Raw genomic sequence first — 18,826 nt, 5'->3', positions numbered from 1 at the left:
AGGCATGGTAACACCCCAAAGGTAAGCTTTCCCTATAGTAGCAGTGCGGAGTATGGTTACTGGGCCACATTCTGTGTGCTGCCCTATTCCTGCTTTAAACCCCAATGTCGAGTTTCCCTGTTCAGGGCTTTGAGACATTGGAAGGTGTTGTACCACAGGGAGGGGCTTGTTTTTAACTCACTCCTTTATGGCAAATAAATCCGCCATTTGAATGAGAAGGCTGTGGAGAAACGTGTTTTAAGACGCCAAGAAGACGATGACAATGATACTCTGTATTTCCCTACAGGCTAAGCAGCTGAAGGCATTGTGTAGTGTTGTCACATTGCCTAGCTTGGACCTCCCATTACCATTCTGAACATGGCTGTGAATCGCATCTGCTGCATTGGTGCAGGGTATGTTGGTGGTCCCACTTGCACTGTCATTGCCCAGATGTGCCCAGAAGTCACTGTCACCGTGGTAGACATCAATGAAGATCGCATCAGGGCATGGAATTCCCCCCAGCTGCCCATCTTTGAGGTAATCTCTTTTCATTGAGTTGTAAGTTAGTAGAGAAGACTACTGAACTATTTGCACAAAGGGAAGCCTCCTCTTTAAGAAAGGAACTATAATGCATGTGAGGTAAACATCTATCTATCTATCTATCTATCTGTCTGTCTATCTGTCTATCTATCTATTTGGTTGAATCTGTATTTCTATAGAATCTGTCTAATCTTTCTGGCTTTGTTTGATGTACATATATCATCTTTAAAACCTATCTGATCAATGTAAACCTTTCTTTTCCAAGTTGGTAATTTTCTGTGATCTTCAAATTTCACGTTGAAGTAGACTTGGTGCACAAACCCTAGAGGTTGACTGCCTGGATCAGTGTGATATTCACTCACTGAATAAAGGCCCGCATGGCTTTGCAAGTCCTCCAGGTGCATGGAAAGATGCGTCTGAAATCTGGATCTGGTTTGTCTTATGTAAGTGCCCTTCCTCAATTTGGGCATTAATTAGAAGTGAAGGCATCTGCTCTAGGATAGGATTATTCAAATCTTATGTAGTCTCCGTTAACTTTAATTTTGCAATAATAGTGTTAGCCTGATCATGCTAATGAATTCTTTAAGAACATTGTGATTCCAAAGACCATCTTCTGGTGCTTTTGCAGAATTCGTAACTGTCACATGTGTCAAGAGTCATGCACACGCTCTGCCGAGAAATTTGCATTTCTCCGCTCATACCTCTTATTTCTTTTTTTCCTCAGCCTGGTTTGCAGGAGGTGGTGGAGTCTTGCCGGGGTGTGAACCTCTTCTTCTCAACTGACATCAATGAAGCTATTCGTGGGGCAGATATTATCTTCATCTCGGTAAGCTGGCACGCCTCTCTCTGATGGACAGGACCCCTGGCTAAAAGGGAGACAATCTCAAGCTGTCTCATGTTATGCATGATTAGCTACTAAAGGTTTGATGTTTCCATTCTTCTACTTATCAACGTGGATTTAATATCGGAAAACAACACATTACAAAATGCACAGTAAAAAAACATGTCTGGCTAACTTATACACACTAGGCATGGGGCAACTTAAAATCTAAGGCTAGCAAATCTGATGTTTGGATTGATTAAAGAGCCAAAGTTGGCCTAGTTGACGGGGTTTGGAGTTTTAAAAATATTCTTATGCGGATGTCGCCATTTCAGTGGCAATAAGTAGAGTAATATTATTAAAAAGCAAGATAAGATGTCTTCTGCAGAGTAAGCTTCCACAACAAAGGACTGTGTTTGTTCTTTTTGTGGAAGGATCAATAAAATGAGTGCTGTTGGTGTGGGTGAAGGTGTCATTTGTCATTCCTGTACCTAGGAACAGGATGTCAGGGCGCTAAAACACTATATATATGATACAGTGCAATACAGTGTGCTCTGCATAAGATGCTATGTGAAAAGTGATCGCATCACAATATAATGCATAGTGTAGGAAGAACTAAGAGCGTTTCTTATGAAAGAAAACTAGACACAGCAGATACTATTCAATATGTTAATTGCTAACAAAGAATGTTTTTGCAGCGCATGGAAACACTGTTTTTGTTAATTATGCCTCCCTATCTCCTAGATTAAATAACATTGTTTTAAATATATAGAATGCTGGCTCTGCATGTTCAGAAAAGGGGGCGGTGATGGGCAGAGTATCTGAACTAAACAGAACACTCATACCCAGTCAACAGATCAGGGCTTGATCCATCACCGTTTTTCAGCTCACTGCAACATCCCAGCTCAGAACCTGGCTACATGCAAATTAGTCTGTCCCTGGCCCAGTGCATCATGGGAACAGGGCAGACCAAACTACCAAGCCAATTCTTATACTGGGAAGGAAACAAGCTTCCGGGGACCGGTTTCTGGCATTACAGCCGTCTTCGGCCCGGCTTGCTTGAATCCTGATGGTGCAATGAGCAAGGGACTCACATCTGAGTATACCCTTCCACGCTTATGGTGGACAAAACGATTCAGAAAAGGGGGTGGTGATGGACAGAGTATCTGAATTAAACAGAACACTCATACCCAGTCAACAGATCAGGGCTTGATCCATCACCGTTTTTTAGCTCACTGCACCATCCCAGCTCAGAACCTGGCTACATGCAAATTAGTCTGTCCCTGGCCCAGTGCATCATGGGAACAGGGCAGACCAAACTACCAAGCCAATTCTTATACTGGGAAGGAAACAAGCTTCCGGGGACCGGTTTCTGGCATTACAGCCGTCTTCGGCCCGGCTTGCTTGAATCCTGATGGTGCAATGAGCAAGGGACTCACATCTGAGTATACCCTTCCACGCTTATGGTGGACAAAACGATTCAGAAAAGGGGGTGGTGATGGACAGAGTATCTGAATTAAACAGAACACTCATACCCAGTCAACAGATCAGGGCTTGATCCATCACCGTTTTTTAGCTCACTGCACCATCCCAGCTCAGAACCTGGCTACATGCAAATTAGTCTGTCCCTGGCCCAGTGCATCATGGGAACAGGGAAGACCAAACTACCAAGCCAATTCTTATACTGGGAAGGAAACAAGCTTCCGGGGACCGGTTTCTGGCATTACAGCCGTCTTCGGCCCGGCTTGCTTGAATCCTGATGGTGCAATGAGCAAGGGACTCGCATCTGAGTATACCCTTCCACGCTTATGGTGGACACAACGATTCAGAAAAGGGGGGTGGTGATGGACAGAGTATCTGAATTAAACAGAACACTCATACCCAGTCAACAGATCAGGGCTTGATCCATCACCGTTTTTAGGTCTCGCCTGTCGATGCGCATGCGCATCGAGCTTGCGAGACTATGGGGGCTTATCCACTCTTGAACCAACTTGCAAGGAATCGTGGCGATTCCTTGCAGTGCCCGTGACTTTTAAGCTCAATGCGCATGCGCATTGAGCTTAAAAGCGCGTGCACATCAGTTCCCTCAGCCGCACTCCAGGCCCCTGCTGCTTTCACACCCCCTCCCCGGCTCCGCCCCCTCCCCGCCATGTCGCATTTCTCCTCCCCCCTCCCCACAGCAATGCCCTCCTAACAACACACAGTGCTCCCTGATGCAATGTACTTCTCTTTACTGAACACTGAGCAATTTCTCCTTTCTAATGCCAAGTGGGCCACGCCCCTTGAATTCCGTCTCTTTCCCCCACAACCTGTGAGCCGTGTTTGTGAATCCACAACCTTCCCTTTGAAGGCACGCCCTCTATTTCTCTGAAAACGGTCATCTTTTCGGTCTCACAACTTCCCGCTCCGCCCCCTCCCCTGCCCGCCGTCTGTTCGCCGTCTGTTCCCTCAGACGTCTGTACCCTGCTGCTTAACACCCTCTCCCCCGCTCCGCCCCCTCCCCCCTCCCCACAGCAATGCCCTCCTAACAACACACAGTGCTCCCTGATGCAATGTACTTATCTTTACTGAACACTGAGCAATTTCTCCTTTCTAATGCCAAGTGGGCCACGCCCCTTGAATTCCGTCTCTTTCCCCCACAACCTGTGAGCCGTGTTTGTGAATCCACAACCTTCCCTTTGAAGGCACGCCCTCTATTTCTCTGAAAACGGTCATCTTTTCGGTCTCACAACTTGTTTCCTGGACTCGCCCCCGGCCTGTCTCCGGGAATTATTTATACTGTCGAGGTATGTGGAAGTTTCTATGGTTTTCTGTGACGCGAGGTTCTTTTGGAGCGCTTCCGAGGGAGCCATGCATGCCCTCACCCTCACTCACCCTCAACCCCTCAACCCCTCACCCTCACTCACCCTCAACCCCTCACCCTCACCCTCACTCACCCTCAACCCCTCACCCTCAAACCCTCACTCACCCTCACTCTCACTCATCCTCACTCACCCTCAACCCCTCACCATCACTCACCCTCAACCCCTCACCCTCACTCACCCTCAACCCCTCACCCTCACTCACCCTCAACCCCTCACCCTCAACCCCTCACCCTCAACCCCTCACCCTCACTCACCCTCACCCTCACTCACCCTCAACCCCTCACCCTCACTCACCCTCACCCTCACTCACCCTCAACCCCTCACCCTCACTCACCCTCAACCCCTCACCCTCACTCACCCTCACTCACCCTCACCCTCACTCACCCTCACTCACCCTCAACCCCTCACCCTCACTCACCCTCACTCACCCTCAACCCCTCACCCTCACTCTCACTCACCCTCACTCATCACTCACCCTCACTCACCATCACTCACCCTCAACCCCTCACCCTCACCACCCTCAACCACTCATCCTCACTCACCCTCAACCCCTCACCCTCACTCACCCTCAACCCCTCACCCTCACTCACCCTCAACCCCTCACCCTCACTCACCCTCAACCCCTCACCCTCAACCCCTCACCCTCACTCACCCTCACCCTCACTCACCCTCAACCCCTCACCCTCCCTCACCCTCACTCACCCTCAACCCCTCACCCTCAACCCCTCACCCTCACTCACCCTCACCCTCACTCACCCTCAACCCCTCACCCTCAACCCCTCACCCTCAACCCCTCACCCTCACTCACCCTCACTCACCCTCACTCACCCTCACTCACCCTCAACCCCTCACCCTCACTCACCCTCACCCACCCTCACCCTCACCCTCACTCACCCTCACACACACTCACTCACCCTCACCCTCACTCACCCTCAACACCTCACCCTCACTCACCCTCACCCTCACTCACCCTCACCCTCACTCACCCTCAACCCCTCACCCTCACTCACCCTCAACCCCTCACCCTCACTCACCCTCAACCCCTCACCCTCAACCCCTCACTCACCCTCACTCTCACTCATCCTCACTCACCCTCAACCCCTCACCCTCACTCACCCTCAACCCCTCACCCTCACTCACCCTCAACCCCTCACCCTCACTTACCCTCACTCACCCTAAACCCCTCACCCTCAACCCCTCACCCTCACTCACCCTCACCCTCACCCTCACTCACCCTCAACCCCTCACCCTCACTCACCCTCAACCCCTCACCCTCACTCACCCTCACTCACCCTCACTCACCCTCAACCCCTCACCCTCACTCACCCTCACCCTCACTCACCCTCACCCTCACTCACCCTCACTCACCCTCACTCACCCTCACTCACCCTCACTCACCCTCAACCCCTCACCCTCACTCACCCTCACTCACCCTCACTCACCCTCACTCACCCTCACTCACCCTCACTCACCCTCAACCCCTCACCCTCACTCACCCTCACTCACCCTCACCCTCACTCACCCTCACTCACCCTCACCCTCACTCACCCTCACTCACCATCACTCACCCTAAACCCCTCACCCTCACTCACCCTCACTCACCCTCACCCTCACTCACCCTCACCCTCACTCACCCTCAACCCCTCACCCTCACTCACCCTCAACCCCTCACCCTCAACCCCTCACTCACCCTCACTCTCACTCATCCTCACTCTCACTCATCCTCACTCACCCTCACTCACCCTCAACCCCTCACCCTCACTCACCCTCAACCCCTCACCCTCACTCACCCTCAACCCCTCACCCTCACTCACCCTCAACCCCTCACCCTCACTCACCCTAAACCCCTCACCCTCAACCCCTCACCCTCACTCACCCTCACCCTCACCCTCACTCACCCTCAACCCCTCACCCTCACTCACCCTCAACCCCTCACCCTCACTCACCCTCACTCACCCTCAACCCCTCACCCTCACTCACCCTCACCCTCACCCTCACTCACCCTCACTCACCCTCACCCTCACTCACCCTCACCCTCACTCACCCTCACTCACCCTCAACCCCTCACCCCCTCACCCTCACTCACCCTCACCCTCACTCACCCTCACCCTCACTCACCCTCAACCCCTCACCCTCACTCACCCTCAACCCCTCACCCTCACCCTCACTCACCCTCAACCCCTCACCCTCAACCCCTCACTCACCCTCACTCTCACTCATCCTCACTCACCCTCAATCCCTCACCCTCACCCTCACTCGCCCTCACCCACCCTCACCCTCACTCACCCTCACCCTCACTCACCCTCAACCCCTCACCCTCACTCACCCTCACCCTCACTCACCCTCATCCCCTCACCCTCCCTCACCCTCAACCCCTCACCCTCACCCTCACTCACCCTCACTCACCCTCACTCACCCTCACCCTCACTCACCCTCACTCACCCTCACCCTCACTCACCCTCACCCTCACTCACCCTCACCCACCCTCAACCCCTCATCCTCACTCACCCTCACCCTCACTCACCCTCAACCCCTCACCCTCACTCACCCTCACTCACCCTCACCCTCAACCCCTCACCCTCAATCCCTCACCCTCACTCACCCTCACCATCACTCACCCTCAACCCCTCACCCTCACTCACCCTCAACCTCACTCACCCTCAACCCCTCACTCTCACTCACCCTCACTCACCCTCACTCACCCTCACTCACCCTCACTCACCCTTACTCACCCTCACTCACCCTCACTCACCCTCACCCACCCTCAACTCACCCTCACCCTCACTCACCCTCAACCCCTCACTCTCACTCACCCTCAACCCCTCACCCGCACTCACCCTCAACCCCTCACCCTCAACCCCTCACCCTCAACCCCTCACCCTCACTCACCATCTCACTCACCCTCAACCCCTCACCCTCACTCACCCCTCAACCCCTCACCCTCACTCACCCTCAACCCCTCACCCTCACTCACCCTCACTCACCCTCACTCACACTCACCCTCACTCACCCTCACTCACCCTCAACCTCACCCTCACTCACCCTCACCCACCCTCACCCTCACTCAACCTCAACCTCACCCTCACTCACCCTCACCCTCACCCACCCTCACCCACCCTCACCCTCACTCACCCTCACTCACCCTCACTCACCCTCACTCACCCTCAACCGCTCACCCTCACTCACCCTCACCCTCACTCACCCTCACCCTCACTCACCTCAACCCCTCACCATCACCCTCACTCACCCTCAACCCCTCACCCTCACTCACCCTCAACCCCTCACCCTCACCCTCACTCACCCTCAACCCCTCACCCTCAACCCCTCACTCACCCTCACTCACCCTCAACCCCTCACCCTCACCCTCACTCACCCTCAACCCCTCACCCTCACTCACCCTCAACCCCTCACCCTCACCCTCACTCACCCTCACCCTCACTCACCCTCAACCCCTCACCCTCACTCACCCTCACTCACCCTCACCCTCACTCACCCTCAACCCCTCACCCTCACTCACCCTCACCCTCACTCACCCTCAACCCCTCACCCTCACCCACCCTCACCCACCCTCACCCACCCTCACCCTCACCCACCCTCACCCACCCTCACCCACCCTCACCCACCCTCACCCACCCTCACCCACCCTCACCCACCCTCACCCTCACTCACCCCCCTCACCCTCACTCACCCCCTCACCGTCATACACCCTCACCCTCACACCCCCTCCCTCACCCTCACACCCCCTCACTCACCCCCTCACCCTCACAACACTCACCCTCACACCACTCAGTGCTACAACACATTTTGTGTTACAATAGGTGTCACATTTGCGAAACATAAAACTATTGGCATTCTGAATAACAAATCTATTAATTTCGCTACTTTCAAAACAAGCACATAAATAAAAAATATGTCCTTTACAATACCAATAGCTCAAAATTTCCTAATGCAAGACCTATTGCATTGCTGTGCGTCTCTCCTCTGCTGCACTCTCCTGCTCTCTAGAGATGTGGCCTAACGACCAGAGCTGCCATCTAAGTAACGTAAATACAAAACCTGTTGCATTCCAAATGCTATAGGTGTCACATTCGCAAAAGTTAAAACAATTGGCGTTGTAAATAACAAAGCTATCAATTTAGCTATTTTAAAAACCAACAAATAAATAAAAAATTTGTCATTTACAAAACCAATAGCTCCAACTTTTCTAATGCGAGACCTATTGCATTTCCAATGCTTGTTTAGCTCACTGTAAATCCCAGCTCAGAACCTGGCTACATGCAAATTAGTCTGTCCCTGGCCCAGTGCATCATGGGAACAGGGCAGACCAAACTACCAAGCCAATTCTTATACTGGGAAGGAAACAAGCTTCCGGGGACCAGTTTCTGGCATTACAGCCGTCTTCGGCCCGGCTTGCTTGAATCCTGATGGTGCAATGAGCAAGGGACTCACATCTGAGTATACCCTTCCACGCTTATGGTGGACAAAACGAGGCACTTTCTGTTGTGACGGACATGCACCCCTGCTCTGAGTGCCCATGTTGCAAACATATCTGGATCCCTGGTGCTTATTTTTTTGGTCGTCGGTGAACATGACTCGTGCGTGTGTGCAATGACTTACGCCTGTCTCACGGATTGCAGTCTTCTTGGACCAGGAGGGGTGCCCAAAACGCTACCCACATGGTGGTGAAAGGCTGAACTTGTCTGGAGTTTATTAGCCAAGTGCAGTGGAGGCAGCGTACCGTGTACTGAGCAGTAGGAGTGAACAGGCCTTGTTAATTGTGCCACTGGAGTGAGGCTTGCAGGCCCACTAATGTAAAGTTCTGCTGCTGCGTGCTAAACTCACTCTTTGCCTACATCAAGTTGGTGTGTGTTTGGCTCTATGCAGTGTGCATGTAGTAGCATGCTTGTGCTGGATGCCTGTGAGCGGTACATTACATGGAAGACTCTGGGTTCCATTTTGTAAGACCCAGGGCTGACTGGAGGCGCATGAGGAGGTAGAAGATTTGCCCAGGCAGATTTGTGGATAGCTGCTTTCATGAGAGCTGAGTGGGTCACACTGGAGGAAGGAAGAGCCAGGCTTTTCAATACACTTCAAAGGGTGCACTTTGATTTTGAGACAGGTCAATCGAAAGGGGCCAGGGAACATCTGAGGAGGGAGATGGGATTGGTAAGAGAATCATAAAGAGCAGGGGTATGACCCTCTAATAACCCTTTGATGCACATATCCCTGTGGCTGACATCCAGGTGTGAACGTCTAGTCACTCCCTTGGCCTGTGTTGTGTGGCTATTACGGTTTGAGTTTTTCCTGCAGTGGCAGAATGCTTTCTCTAGGAAGGGCAGGTCAGAGAAGTAGGCATTTCAAAAGGAGGCAGACCAACAAATCAAAGTTACATTTTTTTGTCTGGAAATGGACTATTAGAAGGGGAACTTGAGGCTCCCAAAATTGTCAACTGCCAGGCAGCCAGTAGGGCTGTATGTTGAGGAGGAGAAGCTCTGCAAGACTTCTACCTGTGACCAGCACTAGGAGGTTTGTTCTGCCAGTATTCCTGCCAGGTCAGGGGCTATCACTCGGGGAAATTGAAGACCACCTGCCCTGGAGCACCAATGCCTGTCTGCTTGCCAAGACTAGTGTGCCCTATTGAAGAGGAGAAAGCTTGGTGGGAGCGAGTTCCTGTGGGGGATCCTGGCAAATGGATCCCCCACAGAAGGTGGCAGCTGCTTCACCAAACGGTTTGCTTCAAGTCAATGACCCCAGATGCCAAAAGGGTCTGCTATGAAGCTAGCCATTGCTGCACTGATCGGATCATGCTCTGTATGCAGCAAAGAGAGCAAACTTGCATGCTAGGAGGGGCTGCCATGAAGAGGGCATGTTGGTCCTGCCAATCTGGCCATAGTACGTTTCTGGGGTAAGTTGACAACACCTGATGCTGGAGCGGGGACCGATTCGAAGAGCTGGGGTCATTACCTGGTTTCGCTAATGCTGAGAGAGAAGGCCACTGTGGTGACCTGGTAGTGCTGGAGCCCTATCCCCTACGTGTGAGAAAGATTAGCATACTTACTGCGTCATCGGAGGGAGTGCTGCAAATGTCTGGCTGCTGCCCCTACAAAGCCGACAACACTACTCAATGCCGGCAGCGACTGCAGACATCCCCAGCGTCTGAGTGGGTGATCATAGGGCTAAAGGGTCAAGGGGACTTACTGTACCTCATAGCACTGAGGAAGCTGGGAAATTTTTTACTTTAGAAGAGTCAGAGTAGGACTAGTAAGACTAAGAAAAACCAAAGGTGGTGATGGACGGAGCGTTGACAATACAAACACTCACCGCCAGTCAACTGATCTGGGTTTAATCCATCACCATTCTTTAGCTCACTCCGCCACCCCAGTTCAGACATGACCATATACAAATCAGTCTGACCCCGTGCCTCATGGGAACAGCCCAGCCCGAACTGCCAAGCCATGTCTTCCCTGGACCGGAATCAAGCTTCCCAGGACCGGTTTCTGGCATTACAGCCGTCTTCAGCCGGGCTTGCTTGACTCCAGGGGCAAAGCGAGCAAGGGTCTCACATCTGAGCATACCCTGCCAACTTAGGGCGAACAAAGAAAAAGCAAAGGTGGTGATGGACGGAGCGTTGACAATACAAACACTCACCCCCAGTCAACTGATCTGGGTTTAATCCATCACCGTTCTTTAGCTCACTTCGCCACCCCAGTTCAGACATGGCCATATGCAAATCAGTCTGATCCTGTGCCTCATGGGAACAGTCCACCCCGAACTGCCAAGCCATGTCTTCCCTGGACCGGAATCAAGCTTCCCAGGACCGGTTTCTGGCATTACAGCCGTCTTCAGCCGGGCTTGCTTGACTCCAGAGGTAAAGTGAGCAAGGGACTCACGTCTGAGCATACCCTGCCAACTTAGGGCGAACAAAGAAAAACCAAAGGTGGTGATGGACGGAGCGTTGACAATACAAACACTCACCCCCAGTCAACTGATCTGGGTTTAATCCATCACCGTTCTTTAGCTCACTCCGCCACCCCAGTTCAGACATGGCCATATGCAAATCAGTCTGACCCTGTGCCTCATGGGAACAGTCCAGCCCGAATTGCCAAGCCATGTCTTCCCTGGACCGGAATCAAGCTTCCCAGGACCGGTTTCTGGCATTACAGCCGTCTTCAGCCGGGCTTGCTTGACTCCAGTGGCAAAGTGAGCAAGGGACTCACGCCTGAGCATACCCTGCCAACTTAGGGCGAACAAAGAAAAACCGAAGGTGGTGATGGACCGAGCGTTGACAATACAAACACTCACCCCCAGTCAACTGATCTGGTTTAATCCATCACCGTTCTTTAGCTCACTCCGCCACCCCAGTTCAGACATGGCCATATGCAAATCAGTCTAACCCTGTGCCTCATGGGAACAGTCCAGCCCGAACTGCCAAGCCATGTCTTCCCTGGACCGGAATCAAGCTTCCCAGGTCCGGTTTCTGGCATTACAGCTGTCTTCAGCCGGTCTTGCTTGACTCCAGTGGCAAAGTGAGCAAGGGACTCACGTCTGAGCATACCCTGCCAACTTAGGGCGAACAAAGAAAAACCAAAGGTGGTGATGGACGGAGCATTGACAATACAAACACTCACCCCCAATCAACTGATCTGGGTTTAATCCATCACCGTTTTTTAGCTCATTCCGCCACCCCAGTTCAGACATGGCCATATGCAAATCAGTCTGAACCTGTGCCTCATGGGAACAGTCCAGCCTGAACGGCCAAGCCATGTCTTCCCTGGCCCGGAATCAAGCTTCCCAGGACCGGTTTCTGGCATTACAGCCGTCTTCAGCCGGGCTTGCTTGACTCCAGTGGCAAAGTAAGACTAAGGCTTGCACTGAGGCCTAACCTAAATTTTGTCAATAGTGAATGGGGAGTAACCACAACCGATTGAGAGGGAAGAAGGACCGCCTATCCAACACTAGAGTTCTGTCCTGCGGAGTACTTTGTATATTATTTATGTATGCATATTTTACTATGTGTTTGTATATAAATACTCCTTTTTTCATAAAAGCAAGTATTTAACTGGATAATCATTTATTGCTGCTATTCAACATATTTTGAGTTTTGAGCTTATGCTCAGCAGTTGCATTGACCTCCCCCCCCCCCAAGAAGCCCTGGACTGCTCGATCCATGCTACTACTGAGAGTGCGGTACTGAAAGGATGCTTCGCCCAAGTGCTCTGGACCCAAAGTAGGTCAGGCACTAGTACATCAGAAGTAAAACGCCACAACGACTACAGTGGGGTCCAGCAGCTCCTGCTTGACCTTTGGCACTCCGAAAGTGTTCTGACATTTGCATAAATTGTGTGCTTCTTTTATTCTGATTATGCCTACAATGTTTCAAAAGTGGATCCAGGAGTGCAGTGTTGAATGTATTCTCTGTAATTTTTCTGGAAAGGCCCCATTTGATTAAAAAACAGCCCTACAAAATACTAGTGAATGTTATACATTATGTAAGTATCTGTAAGGCTAGAAAGACCTCACCTGGTAAATAGAACTGTGCCACTCTGTTTGACATTTTCTGAACTGCGTTCTGCTTTTCCACCAGTGGACTCCATAATCTGTGTGTCCACGTTCAGTGTTCCATGATTACTGTGCAGATCCTAGCATATCTCTATGCTCTTCTGGAATGGGGTGTACCCAATATGTACCCCAACCATATTCAAAGGTGATCACTGCCCCAAAACATGGCTAAGGGGTTATTAAAGGTTGTTAGCAGCTGCATTCTAGGTCATGGACTGGTCATTTTATCAGAACCTCTGGGTTGAAGCTGCCCTTTGGATTGTCAATCAGTGCTTTCTGTTAACATCTGTGCAGTTCTTCTTAGCTACAGTCCTTACTTCTTTCCAGACAAGTGGCGGTGTGTGGGGTGGCGATGCATGTTTTCCATGCGTGAATAGGTACATTTAGGGATGAACAGTATTTTCAGAGGGCACAAGTCATACATTATGATATGGTGGGCCTCTGTCAGTTGTCTTTCTGTCCTCGAGGTTTTGACAACCTCCACGCTGGTGTCCCTGTCCTGTTTCTTCAGCGTCCCGGAGGAGTCCCTGTAGGAGTCCCTGTAGGTTGAGTGCTCACTGCTCTTCCATGCGTCTTCTGCTTAGACCCTCTTCTAGTGTTTTCAGATACCTGATCTTTACCCAATCCCCTATCATTGTACAACCAGACAGCATTGGCAAACAGAATCCCCCAGACTGAGTGACTATATTCATTGTCCTATAAGAGTGGGATACATTTCCATGAAGGCACGATTTTGGTCTCCATTGATTTCCCTTCAGCGTCCTCAAATTTGAATAAATTCTGCTTCTTGTACAACTATCCTGTACTTTATTTGAATTTCAAGAGGACTGTGTATTTGCTCTTAGAGACATTTTAATCACATGTTAGGCTGCTGTCCTCAAGATCAGAAATATGCATAGTACTGGCAAAGACTACCGCCTTGGTCCAGAGAAAAGAGAGCCATGAAATGAGCGGTTCCCAGGATCATTAAAATTAGAGCAAGGCCCAGCTAACTCAAGCCACTTATAAGAGGCCTTCAGGAAGCAAGCCTCACAAAAAGCAATAAAGACCTTGCAGCCAACTAGATAACACTGACCCAAGATGCAACTGAATGATGACAGGCTGAAGGCCTGGTCATACACAATCTAGGACTGTAAATGTTGTGCACATGCATCATCCTTGACACACCCACTTATCATCCCCGACCTCGGAAGAGTGCATTTCTCAGCCATTTCCAGCAGTGGACAAACAGTGTTTTGAACTCTTTATCTTAGTCCTTAGGACTAAATCCTGTAAAATAACAGTTAACCTCTTCACCTAAACACAGTTCTCAGGCATTATTGGTCAAGCCTGTTGGGTGCTCCAGGACCAGGTCCCATGCGTGCTCCCACTAGCTCAAAATGTTGGCTTAACCAACCAGTATCGAGGCAATGACTTCTGCAGTTTGGGACCTCCAGAGGACATCGAGTTCCAACTCAGCATGTAGTACACGTTCATTGATTGAAGACCATGTATTCAGTAAAGAGCACGCACTGCAGGCACCAAGGTTATAAAGTTCTGAGTACCAACCACAGAGCACTCATTGTCGTGGTTTAACTGGGAATGCTCCAGGCTCTTTGAACATTTGCTGCAGCCCAGCTGAAGCTGTGATATTTCCAGGCTGTTCTTGCAGTACACTAACAAGTGGTGACAAGTCTGTGAATACCATACAAAGTGTCAAAATATTTCCCACCATTATTCTGACTGTATTCTTCTCGACCAGGTGAACACTCCTACAAAGACCTTTGGCATCGGCAAGGGCCGGGCAGCTGACCTGAAATATATCGAGGCCTGTGCCCGTCAGATAGCAGAAGTATCGGTGGGCCACAAGATTGTTGTTGAGAAGAGCACGGTGCCAGTGCGAGCAGCCGAGAGCATCCGCAGGATCCTCACCGCCAACACCAAGTCTAACCTCACCTTTCAGGTAAAGGATAGATCTCAAAGTCCAAGAGTCCACAGGAATAGCCATTCAGGACATAGTTCCTGATGTTGATGTTTTAGCAATCAAAAGACTAATTCCATGTATACTAATGTAAGGAGGATGTATAATGATGTAATGATGTATGTAAGATTGAATTGTATTGTAATTGCATTTATATAGGGCTTACTCCCCCTGAGGAGGCGTTGAAGCGCTTTTTCGGCGAGTAGCACGCTACTCCGGGACCCATAGAGGATTAGTGTTGAATTAGTATAGTGAAACATGCAAGTACATTTTAACTAGTGTATAGGTTAGTCAGTTATTTGGATTTGGAATGATAGCAGAAGGATAGAGGAGGAAAAAAGGTTTGTATTTATATAGCGCTTGTTACCCCTGATGGGGTGTTCAAGCACGCTACTCCGGAAGCCCATAAAGGATTAGTGGTGAATTAGTATGGTGAAATATGAAAGTAATTTCATTAGTGGATATTAGTCAGTTATTTGGAGTGAGAAGGATAGCAGAGGGATAAAAGGGAAGAAAGGTTTGCATTCATATAGCACTAGTTATCCCTGATGGAATGTTGAAGCGCTTTTTTATGGCGAGTAGCACGCCACTCCGGAACCCATAAAGGATTTTTGTTGAAAATTAGTATAGTAAAATATGAAGCAATTTGAGTAGTGGATATGTTACTCAGTTATTTGGGTAGAGAAGGGTAGGTGGCGGGATAGTGAAGGGAAAGAGGTTTGTATTTATATAGCGCAAGTAGCACGCTACTTTGGAACCCATCAGGATTGCTATTGAATTAGTATGATGAAACATGAAAGTAATTTTAGTGGTGAATATGTTAGTCCGTTATTTGGATTGAGAAGGGTTCTGGGGGGTAGAAAAGAGGGAAGAGTTTAGAAAGGTTTGTTTTGGGGGATCGGTAGTGAAAGAGGTGTCAGATGATGCAATGAGGGGTAGTGTAGGGGAGAGTCTAGAAAGGGTTATTTTGGGGATCATAGTAGTGGTATGGGGTTTGGGATAAATGAGAGAGGCGTGTAGAGGATATATTGATAGATGTATAGGATGAGAGATAGGCTAGTCCCAAAACAAGTCCATGCAACCAATGGCACAGGTAGCCCTAGTGCCTACTTCCAATAGAAAGCCTAACCCTACTCTAAGTCCCACACCTAGTCCAGCAACCAATCACACCAGATGCCCTAATCGCTATTTCCAATTAAAGGTCTAATTCTAGCCCTAGTCCCACCCTACTCCCAACAATCAATAACATAGTCTCTACTTCCAATAGAAATCCTAACCCTAGCCCTAGTCCCAACCCTACAATGATTGAATCACAGACCCAGAAACCAATCAGAACCCTCAAATACCCAACCAATGAGGACATTAACTCTAATCCAATAGAAACACCAAATACAACCACCAATCAGTGTAGACATGTACCAACCACTAGCAGACCATACAAGGTCCACTGGCTTGTGAACACAAAATGGTGGCTGGGAGTGCACTGTTTTAACATACAGGTCTTAGCACAGAGCAAAGGAGAAATTTGGAGGGGAAACGGAATTGTCACCAAGGAATGAGAGGGACAAACTACAGAGGTCTGACTGCAAGTCCCGCAATTCAACACACTAAATGGAGGCAATCATGGGCAGGGAAAACCACAAATTTAAAACACAACACAGGTGATAAAATATGCAATTACAGGCAGACTAAAACGACAATTTTAACTGTAACAACCTCAGGCATAGACAGTAAACACACAGTGAAAATCGTTTTTTAATCAACTTTTTGTCTTGGGAAGAGACAGTACTACTCTGTCTCCTTACCACTTCCTGGACTCTGCTCACTGCAATCTGGGGCACAGGTAGGCTGCAACTCACAAGATGGAGGAGAATGATTTGGGGTGCACCCAGCAAGGCCATAAGGGGCCTGGGCGTGTGTGAGAGGAGGGCTCAGACTTACCTGGAAGCTGAATAGCCAATGGTCTGCCGGCCTGGAAGTGGGGGCTGGGCAGCTGCTTCTCCTGTTCAGAATCTCCTAGGAGACAGACAGGCTCAATCCACACTTTGGACTTCAGCATGTAAAGGGCCTCACTAACTTGAAATCTAACAATACTGTTTGAATAAAGCTTTACTCCCCCTGCTGGCCAAAAAACGAAGTGCACAGCCCTGATGGAGAAAAATCCCTGTTGCTGGGGGGGGATTGGGGAGGCAGGGGGGCTGGTTTCACTGGCTTGTGAACACAAAATGGTGGCTGGGAGTGCACTGTTTTAACATACAGGGCTTAGCACAGAGCAAGGGAGAAATTACAGAGGTTGGACAGCAAATCCCACAATTCAACACACTAAATGGAGGCAATCATGGGCAGGGAAAACCACAAATTTAAAACACAACACAGGTGATAAAATATGCAATTACAGGCAGGCGAAAACTACAATCTGTAACTGTAACAACCACAGGCATAGACAGCAAACACAGAAAGTGAAAATCGTTTTTTAAACAACTTTTTGTCTTGGGAAGAGACAGCAGTTGTCCCCCTGCTGGCCAATAAACGAAGTGCACAGGCCCTAGCAAAACACAGTTTAAACAGCTCACAGAAGCACCATCTGATGTAGAAAAAAATCCCTGTTGCTGGGTGGGGGGGGGGGGCAGGGGGCTGGTTTCACTGGCTTGTGAACACAAAATGGTGGCTGGGAGTGCACTGCTTTAACATACAGGTCTTAGCACGGAGCAAAGGAGAAATTTGGAGGGGGAAACTGAATTTTCACCAGGAAATGAGAGGGACAAACTACAGAGGTTGGACTGCAAATCCCACAATTCAACACACTAAATGGAGGCAATCATGCGCAGGGAAAACCACAAATTTAAAACACAACACAGGTGATAAAATATGCAATTACAGACAGGCATGTCTAATAACTCCCAACTTTTGTTGTTTTAGATCCTCCCTGCGAACTAACCCCGCTACAGGTCGTTTCCACTTTCTTTAATTATTTGTGTGCACTCCTTTTTTCTCCACCTCATATGTTTGCTGCACTTTTTCAACTCTTTCATGTGATCACCCAAACGTAACATGGTTGAGGCAAACATGGCCAATTATTTACAACTGAATCGTGGCGGAATCTGCCATCTTTTGTGGGATTACCCACATATAACATGGCTGATGCTTTTCAATAGAATGCCAAGGGATTCAGCTTTATGTAACCTGTTGTTTTGCACCCAAAATAACAATGAATAGTACAGCACCCAATATAATGTGCTACATGGATAAATAAATACTTATAAGGTCCCGAAGGCGAGACCTTTTACATTGCAAATGCTTTTTTTTTCTGTCCGTCGTCTGTGGCCATTTGGTGGTACGCCCATCCTCTTGTGCCATCAGACGTGCGCCCAGTTAGCCTCCGCGTGGTTGCCGACTTCTGATTATTTTTTCCTCCTTGGTGACCTCAGTCTTTCTTGGCTTCTTAACAATTTTTAGCATCACATTGTCACCCTCCTCGCAACCTCATTTTTTTGGGAAGGCGGAGGGTCACATGAGAATCCAGAATATTCTTCAAGCTGCCTGGATAAAACTGCTCAGAAGTCATTAGCTGATCCAAGAAACTCAAGGACATGTTATTAAAAACGATTTTAATACTGTCTATTTTGCTAAATTTCTCCATAGCTGAATGTTCACTTCTCTCCCCTCCAGGTTCTATCTAACCCAGAGTTTTTAGCAGAAGGAACAGCCATTCAAGACCTGAAACATCCAGACCGAGTTCTGATTGGAGGGGACGATTCCCCTGCGGGGCAGATGGCAATTCAGGCTCTGAGTGGCATCTACGAGCATTGGGTCCCCAAGAACAGAATCCTGACCACCAACACATGGTCTTCGGAACTCTCAAAGCTGGTACGCGTGTTCTTCATATACCATCAGACTTTCATGTTGATTAGTCTTAATGCCGAACTCATAGTCACATTTGAGTTTCGGACTCATTTCCCCATAACATATCTGGAACCATTAATTCTATGTGAGGGGGATAGAATTCCAGGAAGGCTGTACTTATATGGCACAGTCCGTGACCTGGAGCCTGGTGCTGCCTTTTGACTGTTATTTGACAAACATTACTTCACCAGTTCAGCCTAA

At 49.4% G+C, this 18,826-nt stretch overlaps 1 pseudogene across 1 annotated transcript in view; it reads left to right on the top strand.

Annotated features, from left to right (window-relative positions):
• Nucleotides 1-18,826, top strand: part of LOC147702791 (UDP-glucose 6-dehydrogenase-like) — a 100,957-nt pseudogene that overhangs the window by 16,873 nt on the left and 65,258 nt on the right. Inside the window, exons 2-5 of the transcript XR_015297546.1 lie at nucleotides 287-516; nucleotides 1,244-1,345; nucleotides 14,504-14,704; nucleotides 18,392-18,589. The product of XR_015297546.1 is annotated as a UDP-glucose 6-dehydrogenase-like (transcript). The remainder of the gene's footprint in view (nucleotides 1-286; nucleotides 517-1,243; nucleotides 1,346-14,503; nucleotides 14,705-18,391; nucleotides 18,590-18,826) is intronic.

The sequence above is a fragment of the Lissotriton vulgaris genome, chromosome 7 (genome assembly GCF_964263255.1).
Source record: "Lissotriton vulgaris chromosome 7, aLisVul1.2, whole genome shotgun sequence".
In the NCBI taxonomy this organism is placed as follows: domain Eukaryota; kingdom Metazoa; phylum Chordata; class Amphibia; order Caudata; family Salamandridae; genus Lissotriton; species Lissotriton vulgaris.
The sequence above is the reverse complement of the archived record's forward strand: the minus strand, read 5'-3'. Positions and strand labels throughout refer to the sequence as shown.